General features: G+C 35.6%; 1 long non-coding RNA gene across 1 annotated transcript; it reads left to right on the forward strand.

The window, feature by feature from the left end:
• Positions 1-14,052: 14,052 nt before the first annotated feature.
• Positions 14,053-25,594, forward strand: LOC119868030. The gene is made up of 3 exons (XR_005370438.1): positions 14,053-14,090; positions 15,403-15,502; positions 24,844-25,594. It is a non-coding gene; the product is annotated as an uncharacterized LOC119868030 (long non-coding RNA).
• Positions 25,595-25,978: the final 384 nt, after the last annotated feature.

The following is a 25,978-nucleotide window of genomic DNA, read 5'->3' on the forward strand; positions in this document are numbered from 1 at the left end:
GAGAGCAGCTGTGGTAATTGTTCAATCAGTTAAGATGCCCCCCAAAATTCAAGAAATAAAAACCTTTTTGGCTTTTTCTAACCACTGTTCATTTAGCTGAGAACAATGTGAAGATTTGAATGACATATTTACTGTAACAAACCTTGGCACCAGCAGTGGTAATACAGGCAGGCATTATGTGCTTTTTATTGTAGTGAGCATTTGGGTATACAACTTCACCTAGGCAGAATGTTCTTGCCAAAAAAAATTGAGTCTGAACCTTTAGATACTATTTTCAGCTTATAAGAAATAAAGAAGATAGAGGAGCAGGTAAGAAAACTCCTCTGTTAGACGTTGAACATCATAGTGTGTAACAAAATGTGGATCATTGCATTGGTATGTTTTGCCTTTGTTCACTAGCAAGCATATGCTTTATTTTAAAAAATCACTGTATAATAAATTAGGAGTTCAATTTTTATGGAATTTAAAGGTTTGCATATATCATCCCATTGAAACCACACTCTTGGGAGGCAAGTATAATGTGCTCACTTGAAAGATGACCGTGACTCTGGGAGAATAGCCCTAATAGCCCTATTCTTTCTCTCCTGAAATATAAAGCATTTATTAAATGTAACAATACTCCAGAGGAACTGCTCAAGGTGCTGAAGAGCGGGATTGAGTTGGAGCATTAGGGAGCTCAGTGTGCTAGGGGATAGATCAGTAGTACTATTTATTTGGTATCAGCTGCATGAAACTTCATATCACAGGAATTTTTCAACCATTTAATTGGTTTGGACATCATCTTTAACAAGTCACTCATTCATTCAATGTATATGAGTGTAAACTATGTATCAGATAGTTTTGAGGTGTAGAGGGAAACCAAGAGTGAATAAAATGTCCCTACCTTCATGGAACTGACAATTTAGCATCAAAAAAACCTTAAGCTATTTCTTGAAAATACATATAGGATTTGTTAAATGGTGGTACATTTTATAGAGAAAAATAAAGCTGGGTAACTAAGTGAAAAGATTAATGAGGGGGCAGGCAGGGAAGAGATAAATAAGATGATCATAAAAGCTTCTCTAATAAGAGATTTAAACTAGGTCTGAAACAAGTAAAGAATTAAGCTATGAAGACCTCTGGAGAGAAGTCTTTTCAGGAGAGGGAACAGCAAATGTAAAGAATTGATGCAGATGTGAGCTTGTCAAGCTGGACAAAGAACAGAATATGGAGTGGAATGAACCAAAGGAAAACAGTAAGAGATAAATTCAGAAAGGCAGCTGAGCACTGGATCCTGAAGGGCTTTGAAAGCCATTGTAAGTACTTTCAGTCTGAGTGAGGTAAGAAGCCAGTGGAGGGTTTTGTCAAAGGAGTGATGTGATGTGTTTTATGTTTGGTGCTTCTCAAAAGCTTTTATTTCTGATTGTGTGGTGGTAGTGGTAGTGGTGGCCTGAAGCAGTAAGAACCTCCAAGAAAGAGAATTCAGTGTCTTGGACCAGGTGGTTAGTGATAGAGATGACAAAGAGATAGTCAGATCCTGGATATATTTTGAAGGAGTAACCTAAAGTAATTTATTGATAGATTGGATTTGTGAGAGGAAGCACGAAAGAGTTAAGTTGACCCTCTAAGCTTTTGGATTTAAGCACCTAGAAGGACGAAGATGACATTTCTGAGATGGAGAAGTCTGTAAAGAATCAGCTTTTGGCAGGAGGATCAATGGATATCAGAGAAAGTCAGAGAGAGACAAACACTGTGTAATCTCCCTATGTACAGAATCTAAAAATAAACAAACTCATAGAAAGAGAAGACAGATTTGTGGAGGGATAGGGGGTAGGGAAATGGGTGAAGATGGTAAAAACAAAAACAAGAGAGTTCTGAGGAGGAAGACCTAGAACATTTCACTTGAGAGGTTACGAAGATAAGGAGCAAAAGAGATTGATAAGGGACATCAGGGGAATAGAAGGAAAGGCTACAGAGAGTGAAGTGGTCTCTCAGAAACTTAAGTTTAAAAAAGTGTGAGGGAGAAAGAAAAGGGGCCGGTGAGGTAAAAAGAAAGCTTAAAGGATGTTGTATCACAGAATTTCAGTAGAGAAAAACAAAGTGGTCCCCTTGGCAAAATGCTTCTGGTGGTCAGGAAAGAGGGAATCAAATATTGTCCTTGGAATTTATCAACATGGAAGTCATCAATGACCTGTTTTGTTGGAATCGTGTTGCCAAAGATTGTTTGGGATGGGTTCTAAAGGAAAATGGGATGTGTATTCATTTTCTAGCACTGTATAATAAATTACCACAAACAGTGGCTTAAAATAATACCCATAGTTTTCTCTAGAACAGAAGTCTGGCTTGGCATGACCCTCTTTTCAGCATCTTACCAGGCTGACATCAACATGTCAGCGAGCTTATATATGAAGCCCAGGATTCACTTTTAAGACCACCTGGTTGTGATAGAATTCAGTTCCTTATAGCAATAGAACAGAGGTCCCTGTTTTCCTTGCTGGTTATCAGATGGGAACTTTCCTGAGCTTCTAGAAGCCACTTTAGTCCTGGCTATGTGGTCATATCTATCTTGAAAGCCAGGGTGGAGAATCTCTATCATGTCAAATCTTTCTCACACTCTGAATGTCTGACTCCCTCTTCTTGGGCAGCCGGAGTGAAACTGTGCTTTTAAAGGGCTTATGCGATCAGTTCCAACTAATCCAGATAATCCTTCTACTTTAACTTGCTACGTAACAAAACCTAAGCAAGAGAAGTATATCCATCATATATGTAGTCCCAGGGATTATGGAGATGTGTATAACAAGCAGGCAGGGAGTCTTAGAGACCATCTTAGAATTTGAGCTACTACTGGAAGAATACAATTGGAGACACGAAGTATTTTTGAGAAGGTGGTTCATTTTGCCTACAGAGGAGAATGGAGTAACAGGACAATAATTAGTTGTAAAGCAGGGCCAAAAGGAATTTTTAAGAGGCAAGAATATCTGTATGCTGATAAGAATGATCCAAAAGAGAGAGAAAGCTGATGTTTCTGGAGATGATTGAGCTGTTTGAATGTATTTTTGAGGAGGCAAGGAGGGATGGCTTCTAGGGCATGTGTGAAGATGCTGATCTTAGGACACTAGAATGAACAGGTTCTCCATAGTGAAGAGAGGATTCTTCATTATTTTGCAGGGAGCTTGGGTAAATTTTCTTCTATGGCTTCTTTTTAATTTATCCTCTGGTGAAATAAAAAGATTTGTTGGTGAGAGGAGGATGGGGAAGTGGTGTTAGAGGTAGAGGAGCATAGCAAAGGCTTTGAAATGGGATGTTTACAAACCAATATATAAAATAATCATGAAGATAATTTTATAAAGTGGATTATTTGCACAATGAAATAAATTCATTTTATGTTGTAGAATTGGTTTTGTATTTTTAGAGAAGAGAATAGAAGAAGGAAGAGGAGGAAAAAGGGAGGAAGGAAAAAAATAAAAGGAGGAGGGAAGGCACCCATACTTTTACTTGGCTGAGTGTTATTTTTCCTTCACAACATTATTAATTCTGTGAGAATAAGTGGAATACAGTTCTAGTGTGAAAGATTAAGGAGAATCTTAGGAACATTTCGTTAAAATGTATGGCGATCATTACAAAAAGGGATGTGAAGAATGACAGAATGACAACCTGCCTGGAAGACTTCATAAAATATTGTTTGAGATAATTCTTAAATGAAAAATAGGGATTTGTCCAACAAGAATGGAGAGTCTAGTTCTTAATTCTTGTGGAAAAAAGTATCATTGGGGAGATGATACAAGAGAGTGAAATATGATAAATCAGGACAAACTCAACTATCAGTGCAGTGATGGCTTCAACATTAGGCCAATAGTGAATTATCTTCCTCATTTACGCGCCTCTACTAGTCCCTTAGTATTACACTAGAAAGATGCCCTGTAGAGAACTTGGCATCAGGATAATAATTATTCAATTCATTAGATTTTACTAATATTTCATGATGGTTTTAGTAAGACTCAGATCCCCATTTTTTTCAGATTCAGAATTTTTGCCTATTTTACTTAACCAAGCTATTTATAAATGTCAATTATCACAAACTTTGTTCTTGATTCTGTTTGTCAGATGTGTGGCCTCTCTAGTCCATACTTAATTTAAAAGAGTAATGATTTGTGTAGGCTGTTTTTCTTGTGAACTAAGGTAATTAAAATACCAACAGAGACTGGCCATTTCTTCCATAGTAATTGTTAATGTAAAGTTTACTACTTGATTATATGCATTTGGAAATTGCTAATTGGTATTTAAAGTTAGACTAGGGATTTTTAATAATACTTTAATAAACTATACAATCTATTTGTTTTCTTTAATTTTTAATTAGAAAAAAGACACTTCGTACCAATAAATAAGACTTAAATAAATTGCCAAGAACTTTATTATTTCTCCTGTTTATTGAGCTCTTCAATAAAAGCAACATTCAGAATCATTTTGAAAGCAGCCTTGAAGTTTTCATTTTTGAACTAGGGAAAAAAAACAGGTTTGATTTTTTTTTTTTTTTTTTTTTTAGTTCTAGGTAATAGTGTAATATTGAAAGAAATGTCAAATAAATGCCACTGCAAAAATTGGTCTTGTCATTCTCCTAATAGTTCAGAAAATTAGACCATCATGATTACTTTTCACTACTGTAACAACAGACTTGAAGGGAAAAAAAAGAGTATAGAGAAAATTGCAAATCCTATCCTCATATACTCTTGAATTCCCAGAAATTTAGTTCCATTTTTGAATAAGAATATATCAATGTATAACACATACATATTCTTTTCACCTAAGGACAAAAATCAGTAATGTGATTTTTTTTCTCTAGCTCTCCAGGCAATGAACATCAGTAGAATATGCAACATTTTCTTTTTTTCAAAAGCAAATAATTAAACTAATTGAATAGCATCTATAATAACAACCACTTATTGGAAATACTAAAAATTTGAAACAATTTAGCATTTTGTTAAAAATAATCAAAATTTGTAAAATTTACTATAAGTGAAAATGTAATATGTGTAATTTATATAATAGTCCAGAAAATGATACCTGATAATATCTCTCACCAAGTTTAGAAATACATATATATATGCATGTGTATGTATATGTATGACCAAAACTGGAGGGAGAAAAATACCATAAAAAATTTCAAAGGCCAACCAACTCCAAAACATATATGAAATATCTGATCATAGTTTAGCTTTATTAATGTATAATTTCATATGCATCACACATGCACAAAGGATAAACAACAAAAAACAATTGGGCAAAACAACCCTGAGCACAAAATCATATGTTAAAGAAACATATGAGAATATCATAAATGTCAATGAAGAAAGAAATATAAAGTAAAATATTATATTTTTTAAACCTTCAATTTGTCAAAGATTATTTAAAACTATAAAACAAATATTTGAATAAGAACTTGTCAAAAACTGTTACTCAAAATTTGGGAAAAAATTTGGAAACATTCAGAAGATCAACTTGAAGTCTTTTTTTAAAAAATATTTTATTTTTATTATTCATGAGAGACATAGGTAAAGGGAGAAGCAGGCTCCCTGCAGGGAGCCTAATGTGGGACTTGATCCCAGGACCCCAGGATTATGACCTGAGCCAAAGGTGTCTAGATTATCAACCACTGAGCCACCTAAGTGCCCCCAACCTGAAGTCTTTAAAAGGTTTATACTATTTACTTTGTACCCTTATTTCTTTTTAAGATTTTATTTATTTATTCGTGAGAGACATAGAGAGGCAGAGACATGGGCAGAGGGAGAAGCAGGCTCCATGCAGGGAGCCCAATGTGGGAATCAATCCTGGGACTCCAGGATCACACCCTGAACCAAAGGCAGATGCTTAACTGCTGAGCAATCCAGGCATCCCTACTTAGTACTCTTATTTAAAGAGATTTATCTTAAAATAATCAATTATGTGAGATGTCCATAAATGTTTGTCTATACTAATGCTTATTTTTGGATACTTTATAGTAGCAAAAAATAGAAAGCAGTCAAATTAAACTACTAGGAGGATGATTGATTAAAATATAGCAGTACATCTATACAATATAGGAAACCAGCTATAAACATATTAAAGTTTAGTGAAATATTTAAATAGCAAAGGCAAAAAATGGAAAGATAGATAAATCAGTAGATCACAGTAGCCTTTGACTAACCATCCCTGGATTCTAGAGTCAGGGCTCCAACTCCAGGTCCTCTACCACTGGCTGCCTAGCCATGGGACAAAACTTCCCTAAACATTAGGAGATCAAGCCACTGATTATATGCCCAACAAGCAACTCTTGAAATTGCTTTATAAACCTTGCCGCCAAATAAATCTAGAGTGTCTGTTATTCTTTTTTTTTTTTTGAGTGTCTGTTATTCTTAATCAATGATGGTGATGTAGATCATCCTGTCATCTTATCTTTAATATAAAATAATTCCCATATCACTCTGTCATTCTTCAATCCAACCCACTCCCAGACTGCCCCTTTTCTTTACAAAATCTTTCTAATCCGTTCTTGGGCATCTCAGTTCCATAGTTGTTTACTGAATGCTATTTATACTTTTGCTAATCTTGGCTCTCCAGTAAAGGCATTCTTTTTCTAGCAGATCTATTTCAGAGTAGAAAGGGAAGTTGTTTCCTTTCTTTTCCTCCTGGTACTGCTTCTCAACTATTCTTTATTCTGAGGTAAAGTTCCTTTTTCTCTGGGAGCTTATGAAATTGGGGTAAACTCTTTATAAGAGTTGTTGACAGCTACTCAAACTCCTAGCCACTCCAATTTATGAAAAGCTTCTAGATCATGATCATTGGGGATGCCTGAAATGTAGTATGAGTACTTCAGTGAACAAGCTAACATATTACCAGATTCTTCAGCTAACTCCAGTGACCTTCATCTCATTTTAGTTTTCCACTTCTGCCCAAACTGTAAAACTTGGCATCACAGAAGTTGATTTTTGTAATAGTAAGTTTAAACATTCCTCTTTCTGGCTGCAGCAGCCTAACCTTCTGGTTGCCTCCCTCTCTTATTCCCATCATACATTTTCTGTGACCCCCTGGAGATGACCAGTCTCCTGACCACTCTATTTTTTCTTCCCTGAATAGTTGCATCCTGTCTTAATTGTCTTTCCTAATCAGTTTAATTCCAAGCATCACCACAAGAGAGTATAATCAATTCTCATTTGCCTTCATTGTCCTCAGATAGCAAAACTAGATGAATTCTATTGACCACAATCTCCATTGAGCTATGAGGGAGGGTGAGCACTGCTGAAGAATCCTACATGTATATTTACTTTTTAAAAAAAAGATTTTATTTATTTATTCATGAAAGACAGAAAGAGAGAGAGAGAGAGAGAGAGGCAGGCAGAGATACAGGCAGGGGGAGAAGCAGGCTCCATGTAAGGAGCTCGACATGGGACTCAATACCGGGTCTCAGGATCATGCCCTGGGCCAAGGCGGTGCTAAACCACTTAGCCACCTAGGCTGCCCCTAAAGTGACTATGATTCTACAAAAATGTCATATATACCTACTTTGAAATATATATTACGTATAATATGTATGCTTTTAATGGAAAGTAAGCTTAATATTTGTTTTAACTCTGAGAAGAACAATGTGCAAAAACTCTCCTTTCTAAGCTTCAAGAAGTCTTTAAATTTTCTCTCAAGAATCAGAGGTGTGACTTACCTTTGGAAAATACTTTTATTTGGGAAGAAAAATCTCTTTAAAAAATTTCTCTTTATTTTCAGAAATAAAAAGAAAATATTATTCATTATCCTTATGGAGAATGGCAAAATTCCATTTCTGTGTGGGATTTTATTACATAAATTATGTGTGGGGGTGAGTCTGGGATGAGTTTCTTTTTTTTTTTTTAAAGATTTTATTTATTTATTCATGAGAGACACAGAGAGGGAGACATGTGAACTTAATCCTGGGACCCCAGGATCACGACCTGAACTGCAGGCCAACGCTCAACCACTGAGCCATCCAGGTGCCCCGGGATGAGTTTCTGCAGACTTTTGCTTTTAATGAAATAAGGGAATTTTTATTTCCTTAGATTAACACAACACTGTGCCTACAAATGTAGTTTGTTTACACTTAGGTAGTGGGAGATTACCCAGAGGTCTCAGCAGAGGATACACAAATAATGCGACCATTGGGAAAGACCCAGTAAAGCTTGGCCTGGCTTTCTATACTGCTTACCTGGAATAGAAGTTTCCTGACCAAAAAAAAAAAAAAAAAAAAAAAGTTTCCTGACCAAGTCTCAATGTTATGTAAGTCTAAGTAACCTGAATGTAGTCGGTTGTGTATTGTGTTCTGATACTAATTGTAATGCGGGCAGGGTATAAGATCACAGTCCCCTGGTTTTCCCTAAGGGGATGGACATATCCATTCTCAGTCATTCTGGAGAAAGCAAGCCCTCAAAAGGACCAAACTTTGAACTAATTGCTGGTGTTGGGGTAGGGGCAAATGAACCATTTATTGCAAATTATGTCTTTTTTTTAAGATTTTATTTATTTATTCATGAGAGAAAGAGAGAGAGAGTCAGAGAGAGAGGCAGGCTCCCCCTGGAGCAGGGAGCCCAATGCAGGGCTCAATTCCAGGACCCTGGGATCAGGACCTGAGCCACCCAGGTGCCCCATGAATGATGTTTGCATAATTTCTGGGTAGTGATTGCAGGTGGGAGTTGTGGAAAATAATTAGAATGTTCTGATTCTGTAAGTATGCCTTAAGTGGAGCCCAGAATCCATGTTTTCTATCAAGTCCTCCTCCCCATCATCTATTACTCCATGATTCTGATGAAGATAGCCTGTGTACTATACTTTAAGAGATACAAAACTTAAAGAATAGAAAGTTTAGCATATCAAATCAAGCATAATTGAACAATAAAAATAGCTTCTAAGAATGTATTATTTTGTCATGTTCGAAAATGTCTACTTTCTTTCCCATGCCAAAATTGTATATTAAAACTTGCTAAAGATCTAGCTTAATCAAAAAATTCTAAGACTGCAGGCTTTTATTTGAAATACCTGCCATTTCATAAATGTGGCTAAGGTGGTGAACTCCTTGTTCAAATTCATTTAGGGTCCTCATGGTCAGTCTGGCCTTGGAGGAAACAGAATATGCTGACATGAAATCTGTTGTCTTTTGTTTGAATTTTAGGTATAAGAAATGAAACAAGTCTTTGGACTTTCTCTCAATTAAAAAGTGAACAAGTAATGTCAGTGGTACACAGGATGAAGAAGGTTGTCCACAGACATATCACTTTTCATATTTACAGTTCATACTTTATCACAATCTGGTTAAAAAATAAGATGTAATGATCCTAGTATGTAATAGACAGAGGCTGTCTTCAGTTCGATTAGCGATTAATTTTAAATTAGTTTTCCCTTGATAAATGGCAGCTAGTAATTATTTATTGCTTTATGTTGTCAAATGCATACGAGCAGTGTTAAAGAAATGGATCAGTTTTTCAACAATGATATATATCACAGAAACAATTATACCTTATCCTTTCTTGCAAATATTTAACCTTTTGTGACCATATATCATGGAAGTAAAAATATTCTCAAGGTAATTAATTTTAATTGCTTCAAATTAAAAATGACAATTTTTTTATTGGGGGAGATCAAACCCTTAGGTTTACTGCATTCAAGTTTTCACTGTTCTCTGGAAAACAGAGATGGGACAAAATATATTTTGGAACCCCTACTGCACCCCCTGAGAAGAAATTTCTGATTAAAGGGCAGGTGCAGGTGGTCATTTTTGATTATATGATACTTCACTTACCCCTGACAGGGGGGTGATCAGTCCATGATAGAATTATGTCCTTGAGAATAAAGAATGCATTATATTTTCCCCTTGGGACTTTCAGGAGGCAAATGAGGTTACTCTATATATTGTTGCTTGTGGGCTCTTCAACCACAAGTTGAAACGTAATGTAGAATTGAACTTGAATTTGCAACCAAGGCAAACCCAATTATGGGAAGTAGAGACCATGAGGAAACAATACACCAGCCATCAGAGAAGTAAGAGAGGTATAGAGAGAGGAAAGAAAAAATCTAGTGAGCCAGGGGATTGGGCAGGGCAGGGAGAGAGGGGAGGAGGTGCGGAGGGGTGGGGAGAGGGAGACAGAAAAAGAGAGAGAGAACCTAGGGCTGGCTTGCTGGCTTCATGGAAATGGGATTTGTTTAATGGCACACAGAAGGGCTCTCACTTGGTTCAATGTTCTGTTCTCATCCGCTTGAAATTGTTCATTGTTTTTGAACAAAGCATCTTGCCTTTTCATTTTGTGCTGTACTTTGCAGATTATGTAACTGATCCAGCCTGTTCCTTTGCAGTTTCTTAGAGTAGCCAGAGTAGGTTTTTAAGTTATAAACCAATTCATAAATTCTCCTACATAAAACTATTTTCTACCTTTCTTCCCCCACCAGACTTTCAGAATAAAATCCATGTTCCTGACTTTTGCCACAAAGAGGCTCTATTATTTGGCCCACTGCCCTGTTGCTCTCCTCTTCACTCCTGCCACGACGGCATTCTTTACCCTCTTCCCACAAGGGAACTCCTTTTCTGGGTCTCTGTTCCTTCTGATCCTCAGCCTAGAAAACCCTTCCTTCAGCTCTCTTCATACCTGACTTTTAAAATAATTCAGGCCTCCCACATTCCCTCCGTGAGGCATCCACTGAGGAATACCTTTTAGTAGTTGCCGTATTTGCTTCGTTATGTACATCTGTTTGTTATTCTGTTTACTTGTTTTTGATCTGTCTTCTCAGCCAGCCTGCTCTACCCATACTCCACACAATGTCACCTCCACGAGGGCAGGGATGACATTTGCTGGTTTGCAGCTCCAACCCCATACTTAGGCCAGTTCGTGGAATATTGCACACATCTATTTCTTGCAAAGTGAATGAAAGGAATTTAGAAGTCTTAGAGAGAGGGAAAATAATTTTTACTCACTTCAGTGCCCAAGGTGTTTGTGAGTATTTACCCCAATAAAAGTGCTGCAGAATTGTTCATTTGCTCCAAAGGTTGAGATAAAAACCAGAAAATAGGAAATAGATACTAACTGTATTATCCTAATCTACAGATACAGTTTATCAATAGATAATATAGTTAAGAAACTATAATTCTGATACCATTTATGCAAGATGATCAGAGAAGTTTGATTTATTTTGTTTGAACAGAGTTTTTTTTTTTTTTACTATGTGAACATCTGGGAGCAATAGAAATCAGAGATAGTGCACAAGTGTTTATGCTTTGGGTATTTCTCATGATGAGTAATCTATTGTTACTTTTATGTACACACTTGTGCAATGATAAAATGGGATTCAAAATATAGTGATGTTCCAAGAATGTGTCATTAATAACATACTCTCTCATGTCATCAGCATATTTTCACTGAGCTGGCTCTTTTTTACTCCAAAAGAGTAAATGTTACACTGTGTTCTGAAACTCTACATTCAGCATTTTCTGTAACAACACATTAAACTAATGCTTTTCAACTGGTGTGTCATGAAGCTTAAATGGACTGTGTGAGCTGACATACATCCTATAGCTCCACATCAGCTCACTCCTTTTCCTGGAGTTTGTATTAGTCATCAGACCTAAGAGAGGGAGAAGAAAAGCTAATATCAAATAATAGCTAACATATATAGAGTGCTTACTATGTATTTTACATATATTCAATCTCATAATAACCCAAGGGGTCATTTCTCTATCTTCATTATATAGAGTGCAATGTGCTAGGGCTCAGTAAATGTCATATAAATCTTCACAGTTTGATAAAAGGGTTAATACTGTTCTCATAAGTAGGAAAAACAAGGTTAAAGGATGGTCAAGAATTTTCCAAATATTCATAACTCATTTATGGAAAAATAAGGATTGTAATCCATATCCGTGTGACTCCACCGCTGAGTTCTGCTATATCATGATGATTCCTGGAAAGAAATTTCAGACCAAGTTTTTCAAATTTAGATATTATCAGTGGGAGTGAATGGATTATATTAGCTTTTCCAATACTGTCTTTTTTGTGTGTTCTTTATGACTCTCAAAGTCATATTCCCTATTATGAGCAATTGCTGATCTGGGTCAAAGCATCTTCCTTAATATTACCTCCTTCTCTGTCATTATCCCTTGGAAAGAGCAGTTCCTCCCTTTTCAGGCCAAGTCAAGTTGATCACTGTCCATAACTATGCTAGATATGATGCCTATCTTTAACTTTTTCTTTAAATTCTTCTTTTCTTGGAGTGGCTGAAAATTTATTTTTTCTCTGTACTAGTTTCTTGGACCTGCCAAAACAAATAATTATAAACAGAATGGCTTAAATGAATAGCCTTTACTTTCTCACAGGTAAGGAGGCCAGAAGTCCAAAATTGAGATGCTGACAGATATAGTTTCTTTTGGGAGATCTCCAGGAGAATCTGTTCTGTGCCCCTCCCACGTGATGGCCAACAATCTTTAGTATCCCTAGGCTTGTGGTTGCATCGCTCCAATCTCTGCCTATTTCTGCATGGTATTCTCTATGTCCCTGTGTGTCCTTTTCTCTTCTTATAAGGACACAGTCATTGGATTTGGGGCTGATCCAGTTATGACTTTATTTTAATTTAACTAATTATATCTGCAAAGAAACTATCTTCAAATAAGGTCACATTCTGAGGTTCTTGGTCAGCATGAATTTTTGGAGGGCATGGTTCAACCCACTACACTCCCTGAGAGCCCAGCAGTTCCCAGAAAGGAAATCTACTTTTTAAAAATTTCTCCCTTCAATGAGACAAAATGAGGTTGCCAAATATCTCTTTGATTCAGACTATTGCTTATAGATCATCATCGCTATGTTATGTTAACTAAATGGCTTCTCTTTTGATAGCACTTCTGACACTATCTATCCCTTGTCACTGTAGTCATTTACCAACATCTAAGATACTTTCCCATCTCCATCAATGGCTTGATACCTTACCTCTAATCTTTCTTTCATCCGTGTTTTCTGTCTTGAACAACAGGATGTTCACATCAGTGTTGATGAACTCTCTGACTCTGAAGTTGTTCCCTGTCCCCAGCATACAGATCTCTATTCCCTTTATATTTGTGACTTTACTTATAGGGTCTGCTTCATACCTTACTCAGGGCTTCTGTCAGAGTCTTCAACTCAGAAATCTGACTAGAGTCTTCAACCTGGCTATTGTTCATGTCTTTCCACTCCGATACCATGATTTTCATTTGTAGCATGACCTCAACTTCCTTAACTACCACCCACAGTACTTCACTCCTTTATTTTTCTGAGTTTTTAGCCTCTTTCTTATTCTGGAATCTGTGATCAAACATTTGAGGAAAGTTTTGTTTTTCCTATATATAAGAGCTGGCTAAGTATTTAACTTATTAAAGAGAACACAAATATATAAGGATCAAATCATACAAAATAAACAAAGGTCAAATTTAATTAAGTGTCAACTTCTTTATCCATTTTAGCCCTCTGTAATTCTTAAACTCTGGTGAAAAGAAATTAAAATTTTACAGTTTCTGTCTTTCCAAAATAAATATATTTCTGAAATTATTTATACTTCTAGGAGGTAGAAAACTTGTTTCTAGGAACAAAAAATGGTGACCTTAAGAAAATACTCCCACTGAAAAGCTCCCCCAAACCTAAATAACCGATATGCATAATTATTAATAAAGTACATGAGTTTGGGCAGCCCCGGTGGCCCAGCGGTTTAGCGCCACCTTCAGCCCCGGGGTGTGATCCTGGAGACCTGGGATCGAGTCCCACGTCAGGCTCCCTTCATGGAGCCTGCTTCTCCCTCTGCTTGTGTCTCTGCCTCTCTCTGTGTCTCTCATGAATAAATAAATAAAATCTTAAAAAAAATGCATGAGTTCTATGAGTTTCTTATAAATTCTTCAAAAATAGTTAATATTATGCACATTAATTATACCTAATATATTTAGCTTTAATCCTTACAATTCAATAAGTTTTAATTTTTGTATTAATATTTCCTGAATAATATATAATAAAATAGTTAAAATATTTTAATTTTTATGTGGATTTTTCAACCCCATTTAACTCCTGTGCTCTTTTATAGGTTTTCAGAATAAACTGTTTTTTCATTTTATCCAGGTTAGTTTAATTAAAACTAACCTATACAGCAATGATGTATGTATTAGAGTCTTTGTGACAACAATAATAATAGTAACTAACAAAAACAACAATAATGACAAATAACAATGGTACTAAAATAAAAATAATTTATTAATATATCTTTCAGACATGTACTAAAATAATTTATATATTATTAAATCTGCACCAAAAAAACCCACTATAGAATGCTTAGTAATTCCCCAATTATACAAATAAGAAGACATGTACAAGCAAGTTAATTGCTAAAGAATACTAGTAATTTCAGAACTGAGTTTTGCACTCTTGTTTGCCTGACTACAATGCCTGGGCTCTTAATCATGATGCCTTACGACAACCTAAATTTGTACTGAATTTTTTATAAAGACAATGTTAAAATAAGCTTCATGTCATTCCTCTATTAGTAAGTCATGTCAGTGTGAAGGTGTGATCTTCAGATCAACTCTGAGAGAAACAAAACTCATTCTTCCTTAAAGCAGTCTGCATTAAAAAGCATGCTTATGTATATTCCTATGAAATTTTTGTTTTTGCCACATGCATGCATAACAAAACAACACAAAAACAAATTTTTATTCCTTTAGCATTCATCAGACTATTGAGATAATAAGGCTCTGGGGGTTATCTTATTCTCACATTGCTTCTTTTTTCTTTTTTTTTTAAACTTAAACTTAAGCCAGGTATAATATAAGTTGTAACCCCCAAGTCTGACACTGGGAAGATTCTGCTCCTGGCCCCAGAGGGGTACAGGCTTAGTTTCTACCTGTGAGGCCAGATTCAGAGATGTAATTACATGCTACTTCAAAGGAAGAGAATCAGAGCTTTAAAACATGAGTGGAGTGGGATCTACCTCAGTTCCAGTCAGATCTTTTCCATTGAAACTATGTGAGTTTAAGCAAACTAATCTCTCTAAAATAATAATTATTCTCAACTGCAAATTTTAACCTAGTCATATAATCTAGTCAGAGTTCGTACAATTAGTAACAGAGATAAGGCACTAGCACTTTTCTTTGAAATGTATTATGGAAAACTATTTCTCTTCCCAGCCCCTATTTTAGTAGTAATGGATAAGTGAGCTTTTTTTTCCCTTGAAAACAATTTTTCCCATTGCTATTGCAATTTGTTTATTAAAAGGCAGTCTATCTTACTTGTCTCTTAAACCCCAATTCCTGGTACAAAATAAATACCTGTTAAGTAGAAATGAATTTGTACAAGATAGGTAAAATAGGATAAAGATCTGATCCTTACAAGTGTACCTCATGAAACATGTATTTATATATTTTTTCATTAATTACAGTCCTTTATTGCTTCATTAAACTCCCAAACTCCAAGCAAAACCTGGAGAAGAGACTTCAGTTAATTGAATAGAAATTTAATTATGTCAGAAAGTGGCCCTTGTAAGTAAGTGTTTATTGGTCTCATTTTTGTTAGCTTTAAGGAAAAGGTTTAAGAATAGTTGTGATTAAGAAAGAAAACTGAGTTGCAAATTCTGAGCCATTAGGATTGTTACCGTATTCCTTTTGAACAAGATTTGGCTTGAAAATGTGTCTAGTTTCCTCCCTTAATTCTGTTATTCCCAATAACAATTAGCCTTGAAATTTCATATTTCCCTTTAGCTTCCTGAAAGTTTATGTCAATTTTTTTTTTTTTTTTAATTTGAGGCACTTGGGTGGCTCAGATACTTAAGCATCTGTCTTTGGCTCAGGTCATGATCTCAGGGTCCTGGGATCTAGTCCCATATTGGGCTCTGGGCTCAGGGGGAGTCAGCTTCTTCTTCCTCTCCCTCTACTAATTCATTCTCTCTCTCTCTCTCTCTCTCCCCATCTCCCCTTCTGTCTCAAATGAATAAATAAAATCTTAAAATTTGTTTCTCTATCATCAGTATATCTTTCTAATCACTTCATAAGATACAAAAATGGTTTTTCTCTCAAATGAGTAAAATAACCTTCTCCAGGATTATCTTCAATATTTTGTTTGGATTGTGTGTCTGGTACAAATTAATTGATAAAATATTCTTTTCAGTAAATGGAAATTTTAAATCATTGTCAGATTTTTCTTTTATGAAATTTGATTATGAGAATGTATCCAACTTTTAAAAAGATTTTTAATAATTATTTCTTTTATGAGAAGCAATTTTTATATATAATTTAACACCCACTTACTTCTCAAAAAAGAATCAAAAGCATTTAGGATCATCATTGAACTGCTCATCCTCAAATATGACTAATTAGTTTAACTTTATGCTTCAGGTTTCCCTTTAAATGACTCGGAAAAGACCTTAATTGTGCCTTTTCCACCCAAGTGAACTGAGAAAACAATGTAAAAGTGGCAGTGTGTATAATAAAATCATTTTGTTGATAATTTGACCTCACTACTGATAAGAAAGAGGAAGTACTTTTTTTTTTTTTTTTGCTATCACCAGAACTACAATTATATTTTTAAAAGTAACTTCTTTAAAAAGCTACAAGCCTTTTATTGCCTAGCTTTCTGAAAGATAATTTAATTGTGGACTTGGACCCTGAGAAATTGTCAGATGCTAAGACCTAAGTTTTTCAGCAAAGGATGAGATCAGGAATCATTCAGGCACCACACCTTGAAAATATAAAATAGGTGAAAGAGAATTGTGCTAGTTTAAATGATAGGGGCAAGGTCAGAGTCCTCCTCAGACTTACCCATAGTGCTTGCTACCTCCCTTGTTGCCTCACTGGCCTCAAATCCAAGAAGTGCAATGCGTGGCATAGTGTGGAGACCACTGAGCATGTTCCTGTGCCTTCTCTCTCTTGTCTCCTTAAAATTTGTTTCAGATGCGTACATGAAATCTATTGTCCTTCTCCAGAGAATGTTTTTTTTTAAGATTTTATTAGAGAGAGAGAGCACAAGGAAGAGAAAGAGCAGAGGGAGAGGGAGAAACAGTCTTCCCGCTGAACAGGGAGCCCGATATGGGGCTTCATTCTGGGACCTGGAGATCATGACATGAGCCTCCCAGGTGCCCCCAGAGAATATTATTTTGAAATTAGAGTATTCAGCTACATAAAAAAGAACAAAATCTAATATATACTAGATATAATGCAAATACATATGCTTTTTCTCTTTTTCTAAAATGTCTATACCATGACTAAAATGATTCATTCATGGATTCTAATAATTTTGGTCAATATGTAACACTGGACTTAAGTCTTTATTCTTGCTAAATGTTTTGAATAAATAAAAACCCTTTGTGGCAAATAATTTGCTATACTTCATGCATATATGATCAATCTTATGTGAATCATGATTTAGGAACATGTATACACAAACACAGTTAACTGTAAACTCTATAGGATAGTAGTTAAGAGAGTGTGCACTAGAGATGGATTTTCTACATTCAAATGTTTGGGAAGTTTATTCAATCTCTTTGTACTCACTCTCCTTATTTATAAAATAGATAAAATAATGTTACCCACTTAAAATTATTAGGTAGATATAAATAAAGTGTTACACATAATTTAGTTAGTACTTTTTTTTTGTATATTTTTTATTGGAGTTCGATTTGCCAACATATAGTATAACACCAGTGCTCATCCCGTCAAGTGCCCCCTCAGTGCCCATCACCCAGTCACCCCATACCCTCACCCACCTCCCCTTCCACTACCCCTTGATTTGTTTCCCAGAGTTAGGAGTCTCTCATGTTTTGTCACCCTCTCTGATTTTTCCCACTCATTTTCTCTCCTTTCCCCTATAATCCCTTTCACTATTTTTTGTATTCCCTGTATAAGGGAGACCATATAATGATTGTCCTTCTCTGATTAACTTACTTCACTCAGTTTAAAACTCTCCAGTTCCATTCACGTCAAAGCAAATGGGGGGTAATTGTCGCTTCTAATGGCTGAGTAATATTCCATTGTATACATAGACCACATCTTCTTTATCCATTCATCTTTCGATGGACACAGAGGCTCCTTCCACAGTTTGGCTATTGTGGACATTGCTGCTAGAAACATTGGGGTGCAGGTGTCTTGGCTTTTCACTGCATCTGTATCTTTGGGGTAAATCCCCAGTAGTGCAATTGCTGGGTCTTAGGGTAGCTCTATTTTTAACTCTTGGGAGAACCTTCACACAGTTTTCCAGAGTGGCTGCACCAGTTCACATTCCCGCCAACAGTGCCAGAGGGTTCCCCTCTCTCCACATCCTCTCCAACATTTGTTGGTTCCTGTCTTGTTAATTTCCACCATTGTAACTGGTGTAAGGTGATATCTCATTGTGGTTTTGATTTGTATTTCCCTCTCAATAGATGCAGAGAAAGCATTTGACAAAGTACAGCATCCATTCCTGATCAAAACTCTTCAGAGTGTAGGGATAGAGGGAACATTCCTCAACATCTTAAAAGCCATCTACAAAAAGCCCACAGCAAATCTCATTCTCAATGGGGAAACACTGGGAGCCTTTCCCCTAAGATCAGGAACATGACAGGGATGTCCACTCTCACCACTGCTATTCAACATAGTACTAGAAGTCCTAGCCTCAACCATCAGGCAACAAAAAGAAATAAAAGACATTGAAATTGGCAAAGAAGTCAAACTCTCCCTCTTCGCTGAGGACATGATACTGTACATAGAAAACCCAAAAGACTGCACCCCAAGATTGCTAGAACTCCTATAGCAATTTGGCAGTGTGGCAGGATACAAAATCAATGCCCAGAAATCAGTGGCATTTCTGTACACTAACAATGAGACTGAAAAAAAAAGAGAAATTAAGGAGTCAATCCCATTTACAATTGCACCCAAAAGCATAAGTTACTTAGGAATAAACCTAACTAAAGAGGTAAAGGATCTATACCCTGAAAACTACAGAACACTTCTGAAAGAAATTGAGGAAGACACAAAGAGGTGGAAAAATAGTCCATGCTCATGGATTGGAAGAATTAATATTGTGAAAATGTCAATGTTACCCAGGGCAATATACACGTTTAATGCGATCCCTATCAAAATATCATGGACTTTCTTCAGAGAGTTGGAACAAATCATCTTAAGATTTGTGTGGAATCAGAAAAGACCCCGAATAGCCAGGGGAATTTTAAAAAAGAAAACCATATCTGGGGGCATCACAATGCCAGATTTCAGGTTGTACTACAAAGCTGTGGTCATCAAGACAGTGTGGTACTGGCACAAAAACAGACACATAGATCAGTGGAACAGAATAGAGAACCCAGAAGTGGACCCTGAACTTTATGGTCAACTAATATTCGATAAAGGAGGAAAGACTATCCATTGGAAGAAAGACAGTCTCTTCAATAAATGGTGCTGGGAAAATTGGACATCCACATGCAGAAGAATGAAACTAGACCACTCTCTTTCACCATACACAAAGATAAACTCAAAATGGATGAAAGATCTAAATGTGAGACAAGATTCCATCAAAATCCTAGAGAAGAACACAGGCAACACCCTTTTTGAACTCGGCCACAGTAACTTCTTGCAAGATACATCCACGAAGGCAAAAGAAACAAAAGCAAAAATGAACTATTGGGACTTCATCAAGATAAGAAGCTTTTGCACAGCAAAGGATACAGTCAACAAAACTCAAAGACAACCTACAGAATGGGAGAAGATATTTGCAAATGACATATCAAATAAAGGGCTAGTTTCCAAGATCTACAAAGAATTTATGAAACTCAACAGTAAAGAAACAAACAATCCAATCATGAAATGGGCAAAAGACATGAACAGAATTTTCACAGAGGAAGACATAGACATGGCCAACAAGCACATGAGAAAATGCTCCACATCACTTGCCATCAGGGAAATTCAGTTAGTACTCTGCTAGCACAGAGAAAAGGCTGTATACACACTTGCTAATGGTATTACAAATAATGATGGAAGATATTGAGTGTGATGAAGTCTGAAGAAGGAGAGGTCTTATTTCAGGAAATTTTCTGAAGAAACAAACATATTTGAGAAAGAAAATTGATGCATTATTGCCAAATATGAAAAAGTACTGGGCTGCTGTTTACTATCCGGCTGTGCTCATTTTTCATCCATGTTTGACCACTGAAAGATAATACTCTATTCTGAGTTAGTGCACAATAGAGAAGGGGAAACAGTTCAACACTATTAAGCTCTGAAGATTGAGATTAAATAGTTTTAGTTTCCAGAAATAAGTTTTAGTTATTTTAGTTTCCAGAAATAAGACAAATTGTAATTTTACTTAGCCCTTCAGATGGGATATTGATTGCTTAAATTTAAAGCTTCCTTTAAGTGAAAAGACTTTGCTGAATTACTTCTCCCTTCTAAGATTCCATTAAAGCTAGTATGAGTAGTATGAAATCATTCACTGTCTATTTCATCAGTGTTTGATATGTCATTATAGCTAGCTTGCCTTCACGTCAACTTTTCTTTCTTATGCCATTACCTTTGAAAAAAGATCAATTGACTATCTAATGCCTTAAAACAGGTCTTAGGTATATGGAATCTCTCTCTCAACAATCATTTTTAATGTTTTATTCAATTGCTAAAAACTTGATTCTTTTATTTATTCATGGAGAGCAGAGGAAGTTAGCTGTCCCTTTGAACTCACAGAACCCCTCTATCCTACCCATTTCCACAGCCCTATACTGATCTTATTCACAGAAACCCTTTGGTTGTGGTCCAGGTCTTGTACTGTCATGCTTGTAGGCCCATCTCTACTAAAGTTACCTGTGGTATCATTGGTAGTATACAACTCGGGAGCCTCTAAAAGTACACTGCTATGGTAAGAGACCAAAGTAGGGACCATTTGGGCCCATCCACCTGCCTCATATCTAGCTGGATAGTAATGATGAGGTTGCCTCAGAGACATGCTCATTGGACTCCCGCAGCCCTCCTGGTCTGCTGGCTCTGCTGCCAGCTATGATGGGTACACCTCCACCAAATCCTCTGAGTGCCAAAATGTATTACTGTATCTGCACAGATACCTTCTTTGAAAGCAGTGGGACCTAGACTAGTGAGTTGGGTAGCTATATAATTCAATGATCTGGTTTATTCCTCATGTTCAAAATTCAGTTTTAATTGTTCTTTAACAACTATACTCAAAACTTTTGTTTTCCATTTTGGTCCAACTTAGCTATGACATACAGTTTTCTATTTTATAAATATTGTTCGTGGCATTGGCAAGATGTAATATACCTCTGATAGTACCCGTATTTTTTAGTAAATCAGTTTATATCTCTAAAAATTAAGCCAGATCATGTAGTTTTGCTCAATATATTTGATATATTCACTAAGCCAAAGTTTAGTAATGGGAAACAGTAGCAACTGCATATCATTTGGGTCAGGAATTCTTTCAAGGTGCAGTGGTAATGAGGACTTTCTGTTCTTGAATGCCTTGGATCTTAGCCAGGAAGACTTGAATAGCTGAGAATATTCAAGCTGAATAGCTTGAAGACTGAGGATATCTGGAGTCATTTAAAGGCATTTTAACTAAATTTTTAGTGCCCAGGATAGGATGGTTTAACAACTGGGTTCAGCTTGGATTGTCAACCAGAACCCCTGTTTATGGTCTTTCCATGTGGCTTGAGCTCCCAAGAGTGTATCGGCTGGTTTCCAAGAGGTAGTATCTCAGAAAGAGGCATCTGGAGAATGAATATACCCAATGATCCAGGGAGAAGCTGCATGATTCTCTATAATTTATCCATGAAGTAATAGAGCATCATTTCTTTCATACTCCATTGGTCAAATACAACACTGCCTCTATTCAAGGGGAAGGGACCGAGATAGCGCTTCTCAAGGGGGAAAAAACATTAATTTGCAGAACATTTTTAAGTTTCACAACCTGTGCCCTAGTACGAAGTAGTTATATTCTTTGTAAGGGCAAAATACACTAACAGTCTTCAAAGAATCACCAAAGGCCGCATTCCATTTTGGACTGAGATGACTCAAAGTGGGACTTAGTTGGGGTTGTCATTCAGAGCCTCTTTTTGTGGCCTATGTGGTTTGGGCTTCTCATTGCAAGGTGGTTGGGATCCACTAAGTAAAAGTCCAGAAAATGAATTTCAAGAGAACTAGAAGGAAGCTCCATGCCTTTTTATGACTTACCCTCAGGAGTAATATAATATCACTTCTGCCATACTCTATTGGTTAAGAGTTGTAAGCCTACTTACATTTAAGAGGAGAGGATGTAGAGCCCATCGCTATGTGGAGAAATGTCAAAGAACTTTATTAAAAAAATAAAATAAAAGCTTCACCCAATATGGTCTGTCCTTTTTCTTGTCTTACCAGTGTCCTCTCTGACATCTCCTTCAACTCTACTCTTGCTCATTCTATTATGCTGAAGTGGCTTTTTCACTTTTCCTCATAAACATCAAGTAGGCTCCTGTCTTAAAGCTTCAGCATTTGAAAAAAAAAAAATCTTCAGCATTTGCAGTTCCCTTTGATTACAATTCTCTTTACCAAGATAGCAAATTTTCTTTCCATTTGATAGAATTCTCTTTACTATCTCATTCCCTCATGTCCTTCAGTTCTTTCCTCACGTGTTACTTTTACCAGAATCTTAGCTTCAGGAGAATGTTAGATGTTTTTGTTTAAATTTGATCCACTAGTGCTTAGAATACCACTTAATCCATAGGAGATGGTAAAGATATTTTGAATGTGTTATATGAACTGATTTCTATTTCCCATATTGATAATTTCTAGTTATTATTTCTCCATGTTTATTCATGAAGACCCCACTCATTATAAACTTCAAAGTCTGAACATGAGAGAATGGGAAAGGAAGAGTAGGTGATCGGGACTAAGAGACACAAATCAAAGCAAAAGAATTTCAGTAAATTAAAGTGTCTTCCTCCAAATCATATTTCAACTTCTGACTTATAGTTCTACCTCAAAAATTAAACTTTTCCACATAATAGTCTTAAAACTATGAGCTTTATTTATATCTTATATTAACTAACTAAATGTTTCACAAAATATGGTTGAGTGATTAAAGAAATTTGTTAGTAAAGTTTAAATCTAATCTCATTAAAGATTGTTAGGATTTGGTTATTCTGATGCATCATAAAAATTCAGACTAATCGAGGTTATGCACATTCACAAATCAAGATAGACAAATCCTCACTTCAGTTTATAAGAAGAAAGTATATAATTTATATTTTCTTTTTCTATCGCATCTGCCATCCTAAAGGTACTGCCATGTACAAAATATACATATGCAACCTCTACAAAAGTCTAATGATCTATTTTCCTTGAGGGTACCCTAGTTCTGGAATTGATAAAAAAAATCATTATCTGTTATACTTAATTTTTTTAAGATTTTATTTATTTATTCATGAGAGACACAGAGAGAGAGAGAGAGGCACAGACACAGGCAGGGGGAGAAGGAGGCTCCATGCAGGGAGGGAGCCCGACGTGGGACTCGATCCCCGGTCTCCTGGATCACGCCCTGGACCGAAGGCGGCGCTAAACCACTGAGCCACCCGGGCTGCCCTGTTAGACTTAATTTTTAAGTATTTTAGGTCCTGTGATTTAGTTCCAGTTTGAATCAATTCATGATTTGTAAGGTGTGTAGAACATCACTAGAAATGAAAGGATTTGATGACTTTTACAGGGAATAGTTTTTTGGATATCATTCTAGTGAATTAAACTTTACTTTTATTGGAATTCCATATAATAATGAAAGAAATAAAACATATGCTTATCTTGGAAGGAATACACAATAGAGCATCCTAATTGTGAAATTTTAGAAATTCCATGTCTTATTTTTATTTTTTTCTTGCTGTATCTTGGAGGTAAAAAATTCCATTTATCTAGAAAATAAATATTGATGTTATTTTTGACTAATCATATGTTATATTGTAAGAATGCTAATATTGATGAGTAGAATGATTGACCTTAACAGCTTATCACTGAGTCAAAATCACACTCTATATTTGTAAATTAAGCTTGATGGAATTTTATGGTGTAGCAGATGGATAATTATTCTCAAGTATCTTTCTTTAATTCATTATGTATTCAAACTTTGTTCAGTGAGTAATGACCAAAAGTTGCCATTTCATTGATTGATGACTTGAATCAGCTGCAATCATTGCAAAAGTTCAGATTTTATGAGTTAATTGAAGTATATCAGGTGTTTGGGGATTAGGTGATATTTTCAGATCCAGTTCATATTCTCTTAGGTAAATGAAGTTAAGTTGCTGGCTACATATTCCATTTACAATTTTTACTACTAAAATGTACAGTTTTATCTTTTCTAACATTTATTTCCAGAGGTTTTCTATTTAAAATGATTATAAAAATACCTACAACACTTAAGAGAAATAATTTTTTAAATTTTCTATTGGAATGAAAACATAAAACTCTGTTCCTACAGTCTAAGTGTTGATTCAGCCATTCATCCTAAAAGAGAAGACTATGCCTCAAGACAGAGAGGCAGCTATTTCAATGAATGGATCTCCCCTTATTTTCTGAACTGCTCTTTCTGACTTTTGAAATCCCTGCTATGAATTTTATCAATTCAACATTATTTAATTTATTCCTGTGAGTTGTCTCTCCCTACTTACGGAATTTTAGTTTCTTGAAGACAAAAGCCATTTCTTATTTTTCTTATACCCATTTTTGTACATCCATAATTCTCTCTCTTTTTACTTAACAATAAAACAAGGCATTTTAAGAAAAAATTTTATTGCAACATATCCATATTGTTCTTTATATCATTAATTATTCTGATTACATAAACATAGGATTTGTGTAGTTCTTTATTTGATTTATAACAACAGTTTGTCTTCTGACAGAATGTCCTGTGATGGAGGAACAGAGGAAAAATCACCAGAGCAGATAGACATTTGCTTGATTAGTGATGATGGTTTCTGTTACTTATATTTAAAAGTTAAGTAGTATGTATTGAATGTTGTTCAGTTTCATCAAATTATATTTATCCATTTTATTGCTATTTTAAATGCTCAAATAATTAAAAGGTAAATGTTTTCATAGAAATATAATACTCAAAGGGACCTCAACAATTTATTTTCCTTTGTATTCAAGTAGATTTTATCTAAGACACCTCAACTAGATATAATATGTAAATATATGTATATGTATATATTTGTATAAGTATATTTAAAAAACAGTATAATATTTCCAGTTCCATCCATGTCATTGCAGGTGACAAGATTCCATTCTTTTTTATCGCTTTGGCTATTTTTGATAATACTGCTATAAAGATCAGGGTACATATGCCCCCTTAAATCAGTATTTTTATATCCTTTGGGTAAATGCATAGTAGTGCAGTTGCTGGGTCATATGATAGTTCTATTTTTAACTTTTTGAGAAAACTCCATACTGTTTTCCAGAGTGGCTGCACCAGTTTGCATTCCCAACCAACAGTGTGAGAGGGTTCCCCTTTCCCTGTATCCTTGCCAATATCTCTTGTTTCCAGAGGTGTTAATTTTAGCCATTCTGACAGGTGTGAGGTGGTATCTCATTGTGGTTTTGATTTGCATTTCCCTGATGATCAGTGATATTGAGCAGTTTTTCATTTGTCTGTTGTCCCATTCGTATGTCTTTGGAGAAATGTGTGTTCATGTCTTCTGCTCATTTTTTAACTGGATTATTTATTTTTTGGCTGTTGAGTTTGGTAAGTTCTTTATACAGTTTGGATACTAGCCCTTTATCTGATAAGACATTTGCAAATATCTTCTCCCATTCCAAAGGTCAACTTTTAGTTTTGTTGATTGCTACCTTCGCTATTGGGATGAAGGATGAAGTCCCAATGGTTTATTTTTGCTTTTGTTTCCCTTGCTTCCAAAGACATATCTATTAAGAAATTTCTCTGGTCAAGATCAATGAGATTACTGCCTGTATTCTCCTCTAGGATTTTTATGGTTTCTTGTCTCACATTTAGGTCTTTCATCCATTTTGAATTTATTT

This window comes from Canis lupus, chromosome 15 (genome assembly GCF_011100685.1).
Source record: "Canis lupus familiaris isolate Mischka breed German Shepherd chromosome 15, alternate assembly UU_Cfam_GSD_1.0, whole genome shotgun sequence".
In the NCBI taxonomy this organism is placed as follows: domain Eukaryota; kingdom Metazoa; phylum Chordata; class Mammalia; order Carnivora; family Canidae; genus Canis; species Canis lupus.